At 45.9% G+C, this 14471-nt stretch overlaps 1 protein-coding gene across 6 annotated transcripts in view; it reads left to right on the top strand.

The window, feature by feature from the left end:
• The window catches only part of PTK2B (protein tyrosine kinase 2 beta), a 132113-nt gene that overhangs the window by 72303 nt on the left and 45339 nt on the right, over nucleotides 1-14471 (top strand). The window lies entirely within an intron of this gene.

Raw genomic sequence — 14471 nt, 5'->3', positions numbered from 1 at the left:
GGTTGGCACGCCCTTTCTGGGGCAATACTTCAACTGGCTCAGGGTCACGCGATCTGTTTTGCAAGTCCAGCTGCTCACTGTCATCAGGCCACCAGGAAGCCAGTTCAGCTTAACCAAACGTATGAACACTTGTCCCAGAAACAGTTCTAATACAGTGACTGATTGATTTGAAGGCCTGCACGTATTGAAGATTTCAGGTGTACAGCCTGGGTCCATTCCTCTACCTACCTTATCTCACTGAGTCTTCCCAACGACCCCATGAGGTAGATACAATGAGGACAATCCTTCCTACTGCCCAGAATATTCCTTTCTGATGATGCCAAAGAAGGCCAGATTGGTTCTCAAAGGGTTGTTTGGTGGGATGGTAATTTGAACAAAGGAAGCAGGGGACTTTTGGGAAAACCAAGTCAGAGGAAGCTGGATAAATGACCTCCAATCCTCTCACTGCCAGTCCTTCCCTTATCCTCAAAGTCAGCATCCCCCAAACTCAAAAAAACTCAAAGAGCCTCTGTTCTGGTCGGTGCTGGCGGCACCGTTTGCGTTTCTGTCTGCCTGGCTGCTTTCCATCGACTGCGGCACACGGGAGGCTTCAACACAGCAGAGCAGGATGTAATTGATTAGGTCTCTGCCATGGCCAGTTGTCACAATTGATTATGGTTTGGTTACTCCCTCTGTTTCCTGTAACTGATTTGATTAGTCCCTTATGTGCTCATCTCATGGTTCAGGGTATGTAAGTGCAATTGTGTCCTAAGAGTGAGCCCTCAGGACCTTCTTCCAGGAGGTGTTTTCACATCTCCTTAACACTCTACTTTTTTTGAGGCTTCCTTTGGGTGTATCGTCTTTACAGAGAGCTGATGCCATCCACTGTGGGTTTTACTGGTGCAACGTTCAGAAGTTAGCCTGACCTCCAAGTTTGAGGGCGCCTCTCTGCCTTTTTGCTGAAAACCAATGAGTGTCCAGACCAGGGATCCCCAAACTACAGCCCATGGGCCGCATGCGGCCCCCTGAGGCCATTTATCCGGCCCCCCGCCACACTTCCGGAAGGGGCACCTCTTTCATTGATGGTCAGTGAGAGGAGCATAGTTCCCATTGAAATACTGGTCAGTTTGTTGATTTAAATTTACTTGTTCTTTATTTTAAATATTGTATTTATTCCTGTGTTGTTTTTTTACTTTAAAATAAGATATGTGCAGTGTGCACAGGGATTTGTTCATAGTTTTTTTTATAGTCCGGCCCTCCAACGGTCTGAGGGACAGTGAACTGGCCCCCTGTGTAAAAAGTTTGGGGACCCCTGGTCCAGATGGTCCAGATCAGGATGTGTTCTGTGGAGTTAGTGAACAGGGACCTGACGGGCAGGCAGATTTGAAGTGGCAGATCTGAGAACAGAGGGCTTTCTGCGAGGAGGGAATGGCAAGGACAAAGGCAGGGAGGCGGCAGAACAGTGAGTAGTTGGTTAGGCTGGAGCGTGGCTTATATTTAGAAAAGTGTCTAAAGTCGAGATTAGAAAGGTTTAGTTGAAGGCAGATAGGGAGGGCCTGGAATATTGGGTTGAGGACTTTGGACTTGTTCAAGCACAAGGGAGAAACACACAGTTTGTAAGCAGGGGAGAGGCTTTTCTAGAGTTGTCTGTCTGATGTCTTGCTGGGCGCATAAGGGGAAAAAATACAATAGGCTACGGAAAGGGTAAGGTGACCCAAGTTTAAGAGGTATTATCTGGAAGGGTGTGAGAACAGAGAAGGAGAACAAAGGAAGATGTGCTGGCCTTCTAAGAATTCATGCCCAAGCCTTCTGGTTTTTCCTGTTTCCAACCCTGCAGGCAAAATATCACCTGTTTATTGCAAACAGCCATGGCTTAAAGCCACCAACATCTTGGGCCAAATACTGCTTTCTACTTATTTGTTATATAGCCTTAGACCCAACACTTAACCAATTTTGCTTCAGTCCCCTCACCGGAGGGTCATACCCACATGCAGCCTCGTTGTAAGGGTTAGAGATGGTAGATGAGAAGCACCTACAGGTCGCAGGAGTGCAATCATCGAAAGCTATTGATTGTGTGGATATTAGGTCGTTGCCCTGCTCAGGAACCTGCAAGGGTTTCTAATTGCCCATAGAATAATGTTCAGCTTGTCTTCTTTTATTGTTTATCTACTTATCTGTCATATTTCCAAATGGAGAAGATGATCAGATTTGTGTTCCGAAGCAGCAGATAGTATCCTGCAAGATGTTAAGATGTGTGTTCTGGAGACGGGGGTTTTATGGTTAAAGAAGTTTCAGAAATGTGTGATTAAACAGTTCTGAACAGATTTCTTTGTGGCAAGTCTTATCAGAACTTTAAATATGCTGATATGCCGGGTGAATCACTAAGAAAGGGCCACAGAGGGAGTGTTTTTGTAAGTAAACCATTTCTTAATTGCCCCAGAAATCCTTCTTTAAAAGTTGGACCTCTGGAAAAGCATTTGGGGATCTCTTTTCCCTGAGCTCTGACAGCAGTGCACAAAGGGCAGAGGGGAGGAAAGGCTTGTGGAAGGGGGATGGATTAGGGAGCTGTGGCCCAAGTGCCAGCAGGAACGATGAGGGCCTGAACCAAGGGAGTGGCATTGGGAACAAAGGCAAGTCAATAGATCTCAGTGCACCCCAGGAGGCAGAATCAACAGCATTTGATGATTAACTAGACGTAGGCGTGGAGAGAAAGGTAGGAGACAGGATTATTCAAGCTTTTGCTTGGGCGACTGAATGGGTGTTGGTCTCATTCAGTGAGCTAACAAAGAAAGAAAGGGCCTTTCAAGATTTCAGCTTTACACGTGTTGTGTTTATAAAGCGCCCCATGGAGGAACGTGGGCCTGGAGTTCAGGAAGGAGAAAGGACCTGGAGATGAGGATTTAGGAGTTATTACACAATGGATACCATGGGAATGAATAGACGTACCTGCAGAGAATGAGCAGAGCAAGAGAAAAGGAGTTCCAATTAGGAAACCTTGGAAAATTGACTGTTAGGGGCTGGTAGTGAAAGAGGAACAAGTGAAGGAAAATGATGAATCATCCAGAGAAAGATAAAAAGAAACAAAAACCAGGCAGGCGAGAGACAAAGGCAGATGAAACTTTGAGGAAAGAGTGGTTAGCTGTGTCAGACACCCAGAAAGGTCAAGTCAGATAAGGCTAAAAATAGGTTCATTGGCTTCAGCACCAGGTGCTATAATGACTTTTTGCTGGGCAGTTTCATTGGAGAGATGGAGCAGAAGGCGCTGTGCAGTCAATTAGAGAGTGGAGACAACGGGTATAAGCAACATTTCAGAGAGGTTATTATCATGGCAGGAAGGAAAGAGAGGGCAAGAGGAACAGTGTTACCTGCAGAAGGAAAAGCATATGTGAAGGTCCTGAAGTGAGCAGGCACAGGGAAGGTTTGAAGCTGAAGAATGGCCAAGGTTGGCTATGTCAACCACATTAACGATGTTGTATTTTACCCCATCTCTTGTGGGAAGACACTGATAAGAGTTTAAGCATATAAATTCCACAAGATTGCAATTTTAAAAGATCTCTTGGGTTACATAGTGGAAAAAAGATTGGAAGAAGGTAAGAATGGGTATGGGGAGGCATTAGTTGACTATTGCAGTAATCCAGATGAGAGAGGATGGTAGCTGAGACTAGGATTGTAGTCATGGTGACGACTGTGTTGATGGTAATGATGGCGTGGTCATAATGACGCTTGTAATGGTGATGGTGGTGTTGAGGAGGATGGTGGTGATGGTGATGGTGGTACTAATGGTGGTGATAATGATCATGATGGCAATAGTGATGATGATGATGGTGATGATGATGATGATGAGGACAATGGCAATACTACTGCGGAAGGTCAAGGTGATAGTGGTGATGACAGCAGCTAGCACTTTTGAAAGCACGCATATGCATTATCCTACAGACTTAAAAAAAAACCCCTATGAAGCAATACTGTTGTTATCTCCATTTTGTATATAAGGAAATAAAGTCCAGAGGAGTTAAGCAAATTGCTAGTAAATGGAGCCTATTTTCAAACCCAGTCAGCCCACCTCCAGAGCCTGCACTCTTAACCACCATGATGTTTGGAGAAAAGTAATTGCAATGCTGAGAATTTTAGGAGATGGAAATGGAAGGTTTTGCTGATAGACAGAAGACGCAGGAACAAAGAAGGAGGTGTCAAGACTGGAAGCCCTGATTCTGGTGGACAGGGTCCCACTCCCTAAAATGAAGAACACTTGAGGAGAGACTAACTGGGGAGTGTGGGGTTCACAAGTTCAGTTTTGGACCTGTCGAGTGCAATTGAGATGCTCTAACATTTTCATGTGAAAATGTTGAGTAGACTGTTTGGTACACGATTATGGAAGAGAAAACTGGGCTGGATGGAGATAGACATTTGAGTGTTGTCAGCCTCTGCGGGGTGGTTGAAGCCATGGCTGTGGGTGAGATCATTAATAAAAGAATCCTACATAATTTCATCACCCATTCCACAAATATTTGTTGAGCGCCCCCATGCATCTGCTCTATGCATGTTATGACCTGTGGAATATCATCATGCCCCAAACACAGATGTACCCCGTTTTCATGGAGCTTGCAGGCCAAGGGCAAGCCTGACATGGACTCGCACTAATGAATGAACCTTTACAAGTAGAGGCAAGTACTCTGATAGGAAGAAAGAGGTTCTGTGAGAGTATAGAGTACAAAAGAGCCTGCCTCAAACATCAAGGAACAGCTTTGCTGTCAGGGCCTGTTTGTGGACCCTGCATCCAGTCTTGGAGATCCAGACCCAGCTTTCCTGCCTGAGACTCTCTCAGAAAAGCCCCTCCCACCTTCTACTTCCCGACTCACTCTTGCGCTTTCCTTCCCTAGCTGGGCTTTGTCCTTTGATGGGATTTTTCTACTTTCAGCTCCATATCTTCTTTCACCAACTTTCCCATGCTCAAAATGCTGCCAGCCCTTTCAAGCTTGCCAAATACTTGTCCTTACATAAGAACACTCCTGAAGTTCCAGCACCCCTATCTAGCTGTGTCTGATCAAGTAGAAGCAATCAAGAATCACCTTGGCGAGTCCATTGGTAGCACATTTCCAAATCATAGGTACTCCATGCTCTCTTGCTGAATTCGTGTGTTTCTTTTTATTCCCCACTTCTTTCTAGGTGAATATAATAGCCTCACGAGCTTTGTCTGTGCTGTTAAAAGCTGTGTGAATAAGGGCTGGCCCTTGTGCTTAGGACCCACCAGACATTAAACAGGCGTTGAAGAGAACTGAGCAAAATCTTGCTCTTGATTTTCCATTTTCTTTTTGTTTGATATTTGTTGGAAATTGTGCTTGTTTGGGAGCTCTGAATCTCTGTAGCAAGTGGAGGCTTATATCATTATATATTTCTCTAACATGCTAATTTGCTTGTCTGGGAAAGGGGTTAAGATCACTTTGTAAACAAGCAGCAAAGAGCCACCCAGACGTGCCCACACAGGGCGTCTCTCAGACTCTCTTTCATATTCTCTCCTCTCTCTCTTTCATACTTCTTTCCCCCTTCTCCTTTCTCTTTCTCCTCTTCACTCATTTTCTTATTGGGTAGGTTGGACAGGCTGACCATATGTCCTGGTTTGTCTCTGACAGTCCTAGTTCACACACATTATTCACAGATGACTAGTAACAGTGCCCTTGACAATGTCAAGAGCATCAGTATTCTGGGGGTAAATTATATGGTCCCCTACTTTTAGTGCTGTATTTGCTCCTTTCTCTCCCTCGCACTGTCTTGCTTGCTCATGATGTTTTCTCTCTTCGGCTAATTTCAGCTGAGCCACTGTCTGCATGGGCCCCTCTCTGCCCACCATCAGACCCTGTGTCTCACAGGGAGGATATATATGTATTTTTAATATTTTTTAGTCTATCTGTCGTTTATTTCTGCTCTGATCTTATTTTCTTTAATTATTTTTATTTATTTATTCATTTTAGAGAAGAGAGAGAGAGAGAAGGGGGGGAGGAGCAGGAAGCATCAACTCCTATATGTTTCTTGACCAGGCAAGCCCAGGGTTTCAAACCAGCAACCTCAGTGCTCCAGGTCGACACTTGATCCACTGCGCCACCACAGGTCAGGGTCACAGGGAGGATATTAGGCAGAGAAGCAGGCACTTGTCTGTGATACAGTGTGGTTCCCAGCATGCAGGGGGGGGGGCCCACATCCAAGACCCTCTCCCTTGGCCAGCTACAATTATGCTAAAAAGCCATGTTCAAGATCCATTCTTGTTTTGTCTCAAAGCATCACCCCACTCAGAATGCACATTTACATCCCCAGGAGGCACAGAGACTGTGGCATCCTGTGCCCTCCCTGCCAGGATGTGTGTCCTCCCCTCAGATCAAGGCTCCCAGGCTTTAGGGGTGGCCAGCGGGTGCCGCTTGCCTGATGTGTAAGGAGGACAGCGTCCAGTCCCAGATGCAGCCTGTTCTGCACACACTGGCCCTCACTGACTTCCCCAGTCCATTCAGTGGTCACACCATACATTCTGGCATGTTCAGAGAGGTAGATCTCAGATATTGTGGCCCATCCTACCCTATAGTCTTCAGGGAATTATCCCTGTGAGTTTAGTGTTTAAGCCCATCACTTAGCCGAACACAGGGTGTTCTGGTCTGGAACCATATCCACATATTGAAGCCCTAGCCCCCGGTGTGATGGTATTAGGAAGAGGGGGTCCTTTGGAAGATGATTAAGTTTAGATGAGGTCACAAGGGCTCCCATGATGGGATTAATGTCCTTGTAAGAAGATGACAAGACCAGAGCCCTCTCCCCGCCATGGTAGGGCACAGCAAGAAGGCAGCCATCTGCAAACGAGGAAGGGAGCCCTCACCGAAAACCAGTGCTGCTGGCACCTTGATCCGGGACTCCACAGCCTCTAGAACTGTGAGAAAGAAATGTTTGTCTTATAGGCCACCCAGCCTCTGGTATTCTGTGACAGCAGCCCGAGCTGAGACACAGGGCCAGCTGCTCCGTGTGGTCAGCAGAGCAGTCTCCAGACCACAGTTCCTCCGATCAGGTTCTTTGTCTCCAGAACAATCCCTGCTTTCCCCCTTTGGATGCTGTGAGGTGCAAGACCACAAGGTGGAGGCGCAAGAGGAGGAAGGCATGAGTGTCTGTCCTGGGAAGTTGCTGTTTCTAAAAGAAAGGTTACCCTAAAGAGAGCAAGCAGAACCAGACCAGGCCAGCCCCCATATGTGAGAACAGTCCCTAAAACCCTGAGAGCCAAGGGTTTAGCCAGGAAACCACAAACTGATGCCGCAGAGACGCTCACAATGATATAAAAAGAGTATATTCACCAGGGCCTTCTCCTTTCTCCTCCCCATTTCCTGTGTGTGCTCACCAGGCGCCCACCTACCCACAGAGGGCCAGCCGCAGAGCGGGCTCGAGGCAAGCACGCCAAAGCCAGGGCCGCCCCCCATTTATCCGTGACTGCATTCATTATATCAACAAATTAGCAGCCAGGTGCCTGTTACATTTCTATTTTTAATCTGGCAGTTGCATTGCTGAATGTCTTGGTTAGATAGAGGCTTTTATCACAGCAAAATGAATGCTCTCAGAGTGGGATACGTTATGCTAACTTCTATTGTTTTGTTCATCAATCAGTGTCTTCAAAAATTATCTCTTAGGTGTGTTGAGAACTTGGAACCATGTGTAGCTTTTGTACTTGATTCCTCTGGTTGTTGAAACAAATTACCAAAAAAGTGGTGGCTCGAAACTAAGGAAACGTATTCTCCCACAGTTCTGGGGGCTGGAAGTCCCATAGTGAGAGGTGGGAAGTCTGTGCTCCTTCCAAATGCACGGGCGGGTGGTGGCGGGGGCGGGGGGGGGGGGGGTGTCTGCTCGCCTCCGCCTGCAGCTGCTGGCTCCAGGCCTCCTTGGCTTGTGGCTGCATAACTCCAGTCTGGCCTCTGTCTTCACATCCCCTTCTCCTCTTCTTCCTAAGGACACGTCATTAGAGTTAGGAGTCACCCAGATAGTCCAGAATGATCTCATCTTGAGATCCTTAACTTAATTACATTTACAAAGACCTTTTTGTCAAGTGAGGTCACATGACAGGTTCTAGCAGTTAGGGCATGGACATACCTTTTGGGGGCCACCATTCAGCCAACTATAGCCATCAATTAGGATGTGTCTGTCGCTGGCACCCCCATCCAGCTGTATATAGCTCTGTGTATGTAAGATGCAGGTGAGTGTGAGCAATTGCACACATATGCATACCAACGCTGAAGCTCAAGGCTAAGTGTCAGGAAATGGCCACAGAGCAGGCTGATGAAATTCTCATTTCCCCACTGCTGCCCAGGATTCTCAGTTGCCAGGCAGTCTGTGGCATGATGTTTTTTGTGATGCTCTCAGGCTAATGTGATGCCATAGGCTGCTCTCTTGCCACTCCTCAGGTGATCTCATCTAGTCACGTAGCTGGAACTCCTATTTTTAACCAGTGGTGCCCAGATTTGTAATGGTGGCTCCAATATCCTCCCACAACCCCACCTCACATATCTGCCTGCCTCCTTGCTATCGTCATGGGATGTCTGACTTCCATGTGAAGACTCAAACCCATAATCCTCTCCCAAACTTCTACTTCTCTTGCAGTCTCCCCTAGCTCCATCTATTGCAGCTCTGTTCTCTCACTCAATTGTGTCTCAGGCTATGGATCTCAGAGTCATTCTGGGATTCATTTTCTCTCCTACTCTGTGTTTAATTTATCAGGAAATCCTGTCAACTCTACCATCAAAATATAGCCGGATTCTGACCACTTCCGTCTCACCGTCTCCACTGCCTCTACCCTGGTCCAGGCCATCAATGTCTCTTACCTATCACCTCCTGCTTCTGCCCTTACCCCATATGATTCATTCTACAGGGAGCAGCCATGGTGAATTTTCAAAACACAGGTCAGCTAGAGGAAATATATTTGAGGTAGAGCTTAGATCATATCACTGCTCTACTTTAAACTCTCCAATGGTTTTGTCTCACTCAAAATAACAGCCAAAGTCCTTGTCCTGGCCTACAACCGGGGTCAGCACGCAGTGCAGGCCAAATACGGCCCACCACCCATTGCAGTAAACAGGCTTTGATTGGAACGTAGCCGTACTCACTTGTGTACATGTTGTCTACACCTGCTTTCGAGCTACAGCAGCAGAGCTGGGAAGTTGTGACAGAAGCCATATGGCCCACAAAACCTGAAATACTTTCTACCTGGCCCTTTACAGAAACAAGCCTGGCCTAGCTTCCCTTCCCGTCCTCTCCTTCCCAGCTCCACTGCCTCACCACGGTTGCTCGAGGGCGGGCACCAGGCGCACTGGGCCTCCCAGGCGCCTACCTTGCAGCTGCTGTGCTCTCTGGTCCCTTTGCCTGGAAGACTCTTTCCCCACAATGCCACCCCTCTCCCCTTTACTTACTTTGGGGATCTAGGCACATGTCCCTTATCAGAGAGGACTTTGCTGGCCACCTCATGTAAAATAGCAGCTCCTGTCAATCCGGTGCCTTGACCTGTTTTGTGTGTCTTCTTAGCACTTCTCAGAACCTGAGATATTATTATGCTCATTTGTTTCCGGTTTAACCAACTGCCCCAACAGAAAATAAGCTCCACGAGAGAGGAGGCCTTTACTTTTGTTTCTCCAATCTGTGGAACTCATTAATGAGTGACTGTTTAATGGTGGATGAATGGATGGATTTTAGTTATAAAGCCAACAGAGGCTGGCTAGAATTCCATATCTCAATTTTAGATTCCAGTGGAGGAGGAAAGAGTTTCTGATCGACCTGGTGTGTGTGTGCGGGGTGGGATCTTAGGTCTGTGGCAGCAAATGCCCAAGAGGTGCTGTGACTAAGGGAAGGCAGACGGGTTGATGGAGTAAACACCACATTGATGTTCCCAGATGAGGCAGATGATCTGACTCGCCAGAGAGTGTTTAGAATACTGGGTTTTCCAAGTCCCATCCCAAATTCACTGAATCAGAGTCTCAGAGGTGCTGGGACCCATCACTGCCTCAAAGGCCCACTTCTGCCTGCAGGGCATCAGCTAGCTCACACTCTCTGGGAAAGGATTATCAGCAGTCTGGGGATGGTGGGGGCCCCGGGGATGAGCTCATTGTTTCAGAGTCTGAGAACTCACAGGGTACTGAGTCTGAAAGGGTCTATGAAAGGCTACAAAAGAGGGCTGGGTGGAATAGAGGGAAGAGAGAGTCTGTAGATGGGCATTTTGTTGTTTGGAGCTGGTGTCATGGTGTTCCCACTTTTGCTATTCTAGCGTATGTCAGTCTCTAAGCAGATGTGGCTTCCTGGAGAGTGGGGGCTATGTCTTGCTCATAGATGTTGGTAGAATGAATGAATGAACTGATGCCTAGAGAGTACTCAAATGAGACCAGTAACCTCCTAGACCACTTGATATAAAGACCAAATAGGAAGTTGACTAGAGGGAAGATTAGCATTCATAAATGATAAAAGTGTAGGAGGGTTAATTGAATTTTAGCTGGTTTAAAATAGAATTCCCTCTATATCCTTGAACAAGTCACCTGACCTGCCTAGGTTTCAATTTCTTTGTTTAAAAACAGAGTCAATTTGAGTGATCTCTAAATTTACTTAAGGCTCTAAAATTCCAGAGTAAGTTCTATGAACTTAATAAACATTTGAATATTTGAGTAACTATAGTATTCTAGATTTATTTTTATGGTTATGCCAGGAAGATCTGCTTCCAGAGCTGAGCTTCTAGGCTCTGGAAGGCAAAATATCTGTACAACTTAGTTTTCAAGACCCAAGGGAGTTTTGGCTGTTCTTTTGCTCTCTGGCCCTGTGACATTTATTGTCTAGTCAGCATTTTCATTTCAGAGCTGTATATTTTACAAGGAATTTTTTCACTTCTTAAAAGCTGAGCTTATCAGAGGATGTGAGGTCCCCACTTGGTAGCACATGAGCCAAGCATGTAGGCACAAGCTGTAGCATTTGTCTAGAGTTGGAAGATAATATCTGCTACTCTTATTTCACTATGAATTTTTTATACCTAATCTGCAAAACCAAGCTAAACTTAAACGTTTATTTTTGAAGAGATTTTTTAAATTATAAAATGAATATATCAATGGTATACAGTACAGACCAATAGTGCGCATGAATGTACATGCAAAAATCCTTAACAAAATATTAGCAAATCAAATCCAACAATATATAAAATGATTTCATTTAAGGAAGAAATACCCCTCACAGACACAAATAACAGTATGGTGATTACCAGAGGGAAAGGGGCGTGGAGGAGGTAAGAGAGGGTAAGAGGGATATAAAGCCAGTGGCTGTCGTTGTGGCCACGCAGGTTCCCATTGGGCAGATGGTAAAGGAACTGTGGAGCCAGAAAATGGTGGGCTGTTCTGTTTATTAAAGTCGCATAAGGGTGGATGGGCCAACAGGCAGGGAAGACTGCTTCCCTCCCTCTCTCTGGACTCTTCCAGACTCACAGCCACCCCCACCCCCAGCCTCAGCGCTCCCCAGCCAACAGGCCAGTCCAGCAGAGCTCCCAAGCCCCTCAGCACTCTGGACTCACAACCCAGACTCCCAAGCCAAAACAGCCTGGGCAGAAATACCCACTCTCCGGCAAACAATAGCAATTTGCAATCTGCTGCCCTGCGCTGCCCCACATCAATGCAAAATACTACCAGCAAACCTAAACACACTTGTTTACCCGACAGGGGGACAAATGGTAATTAATGGAGACTTGACTTGGGATGGTGAACACACAATACAATATACAGATGATATAGAATTGTACACCTGAAGCCTATATTGTTTTATTAACCAATGTCACCCCAGTAAATTCAATTAAAAATGAATACATGTTCATTCAATAATAATAATAATAATAATAATGCATTTTCTTTAGCACTAATTTAGACAAAGCCATATGCTGAACTCCTTACTTGTATCATCTCATTTAATCATCAAAAGAATCCTACAGAAGAAGAATATGTTTACATTTTACAGATGACCAATCAGAGAAGTTAAAAGTTGCAAAAAGCACATCAGACACAGTTTCTGACTCTGAGGTCTTTCTCTTAACTACTACATTATGTGCAAAGGTTCAAACACAGGAAACCCAGGAGAATAAAATCTATGTGTGTATAAGTGCACAAACCCAAGGCAACACCATTCACATTTTGATGTATTTCATTCCGGATTTGTTTGCATCTGCTTCTATCACTGTCATATTTTGTGTATGATTTCCTAACCTATAGGTCCCATTTATTATAATGCAAACAAGAGTTCCAAGAGTTGAGTGACGCATGGAAACACTTTTAGAAGGTGGAAGGGAGCCAGCGTCATGTGCTTGTAATTTAATATCTACATTTTTAAATTTATACCATGTGTGATCTAATCCCACCCAAACTCCTATAACTGAAAAGGTATTTCTCCCATTTTACAGTTGAGGAAATGAAGATTAGGTGCCCAGGTCCTGCAGATGCCAAAACTTGTGGTGGTGTTTAATCACCACAGTTCTCATCTTATGAACATTAAAATATATATTTTTTAAATTGATTTTTTATAGAGGGAGGGAGCAGGAGAGAGAGAAACATTGATTGCTTGTTCCACTTATCCACACATTTATTGGTTCATTCTTTTCTTTTTTTTTTTTTTTTTTTTTGGTATTATATTTCTCTGAAGCTGGAAACAGGGAGAGACAGTCAGACAGACTCCCGCATGCGCCCGACCGAGATCCACCCGGCACGCCCACCAGGGGCGACGCTCTGCCCACCAGAGGCCGATGCTCTGCCCCTCCGGGGCGTCGCTCTGCCGCGACCAGAGCCACTCTAGCGCCTGGGGCAGAGGCCAAGGAGCCATCCCCAGCGCCCGGGCCATCTTTGCTCCAATGGAGCCTTGGCTGCGGGAGGGGAAGAGAGAGACAGAGAGGAAGGAGGGGGGGGTGGAGAAGCAAATGGGCGCCTCTCCTATGTGCCCTGGCCGGGAATTGAACCCGGGTCCCCCGCACGCCAGGCCGACGCTCTACCGCTGAGCCAACCGGCCAGGGCCATTTGGTTCATTCTTGTATGTGCCCTGACTGGGGATCAAACCCACAACCTTGGCATATCAGGATGATGCTCTCACCAACTGATCTAACTGGCTAGGGCACTCTTGTGAACATTTTTGATGGTAGGTCATTATCCTTCATAACCCCAACTTGTTATCGAGGGAGCTACTATTCATTTCCTCAAAAAGTTAAGGACCTTCTCTGTGCCAACTAGGCTTGGAGTTGAGGGTGATATTGTATGTGAGGTTTGGCTTCTGACCCTGCTTTGACAGGTCAGGAAGGGAAACATGGACAATTGTCTTAGTTCTAATTGGTAAATGTCTATATTAGTTGTCTATGAAGTACCACAAATGGAATGACTCAAAACAACAGAAACTCATTCTCCTGCAGTTCTGGAGGCCAGAAGTCCAAGATCAAGGTATCCGTAAGGCTATGCGCCCTCTGAAACCCGTTAGAGAAGGATGCTTCCTTACCTTTTACTAGCTGCCAGCAAACTTGCGATCTTCAGCATTCCTTGGCTTCTGGATGCAGTACTCAGTCCTCCATCTTCACATGACATCATCCCTGTGTGCATGTCTCTGTGTTCAATTTCCCCCTTTTTCTAAGGACACCAGTCATAGTAGATTGGGGACCACTCCAGTGACCTCATTGTAATTTGATTAGTTTGTAAAGACTATATTTCCAAATAAGGTCACATTGTAAGGTACTGGCCATCAGGACTCCAACATATCTTTTTTGGAGGGACACAATTTAACCCATGATAGAAGCTTACTAGATGTGTGTAAAGGTCTTTGAGAATGCAGAAGAGGAAACAAACACTTCAAGAAGAGCCAGGAGGGCTTCCCAGAGGCCCTCACAGTGCTGATTGGGTTTTAAGGAATAACTGGAAGCTCGCTGGTACAAGAGGACAGGAGGGAGAGGAGATCTAGGGGTCCTCCAGGCAAGAAGAGCATGCTGTGCTCGGAGAAGAACAAGAGTCATTCTGGGAGGCTGGAGCTTACAGCACAGTGTGGACGGGAGTAGGAGTGGAGACTGGAAAGAACACACGGAGGAAGATTCCAATGGGCCTTTTGTGCCTCATGCTAAAGAGCTTGGCTCTTATCCTAGCGTGTAGAAAATGAAGGAGCAATGAGGATTTTCAACAAAAACCTACCTGCTTGAAAATGCCCTCATCTCAATGTGACACCTTTTTAAATAGAATTCAGTCAAGATTTTCTGGAATGAAGGCTTTGATTTATTAAAAATTTTAAATTAAATCATTTCTAAAAAGGAGCATTTTGACTTCATAGAGCAAAATGTAAGAAGTGTGTCCTGACCTGTGGTGGTGCAGTGGATAAAGCATTGACCTGAAATGCTGAGGTCGCCGGTTCAAAACCCTGGGCTTGCCTGGTCAAGGCACCTATGGGAGTTGATGCTTCCTGCTCCTCCCTGCCCTTTTCTCCTCGCTAAAATGAATAAT

This window comes from Saccopteryx leptura, chromosome 1, assembly GCF_036850995.1.
Source record: "Saccopteryx leptura isolate mSacLep1 chromosome 1, mSacLep1_pri_phased_curated, whole genome shotgun sequence".
NCBI classification, from domain to species: domain Eukaryota; kingdom Metazoa; phylum Chordata; class Mammalia; order Chiroptera; family Emballonuridae; genus Saccopteryx; species Saccopteryx leptura.
Note: the sequence above shows the minus strand (reverse complement) of the source record. Positions and strands in the feature narration are given on the sequence as shown.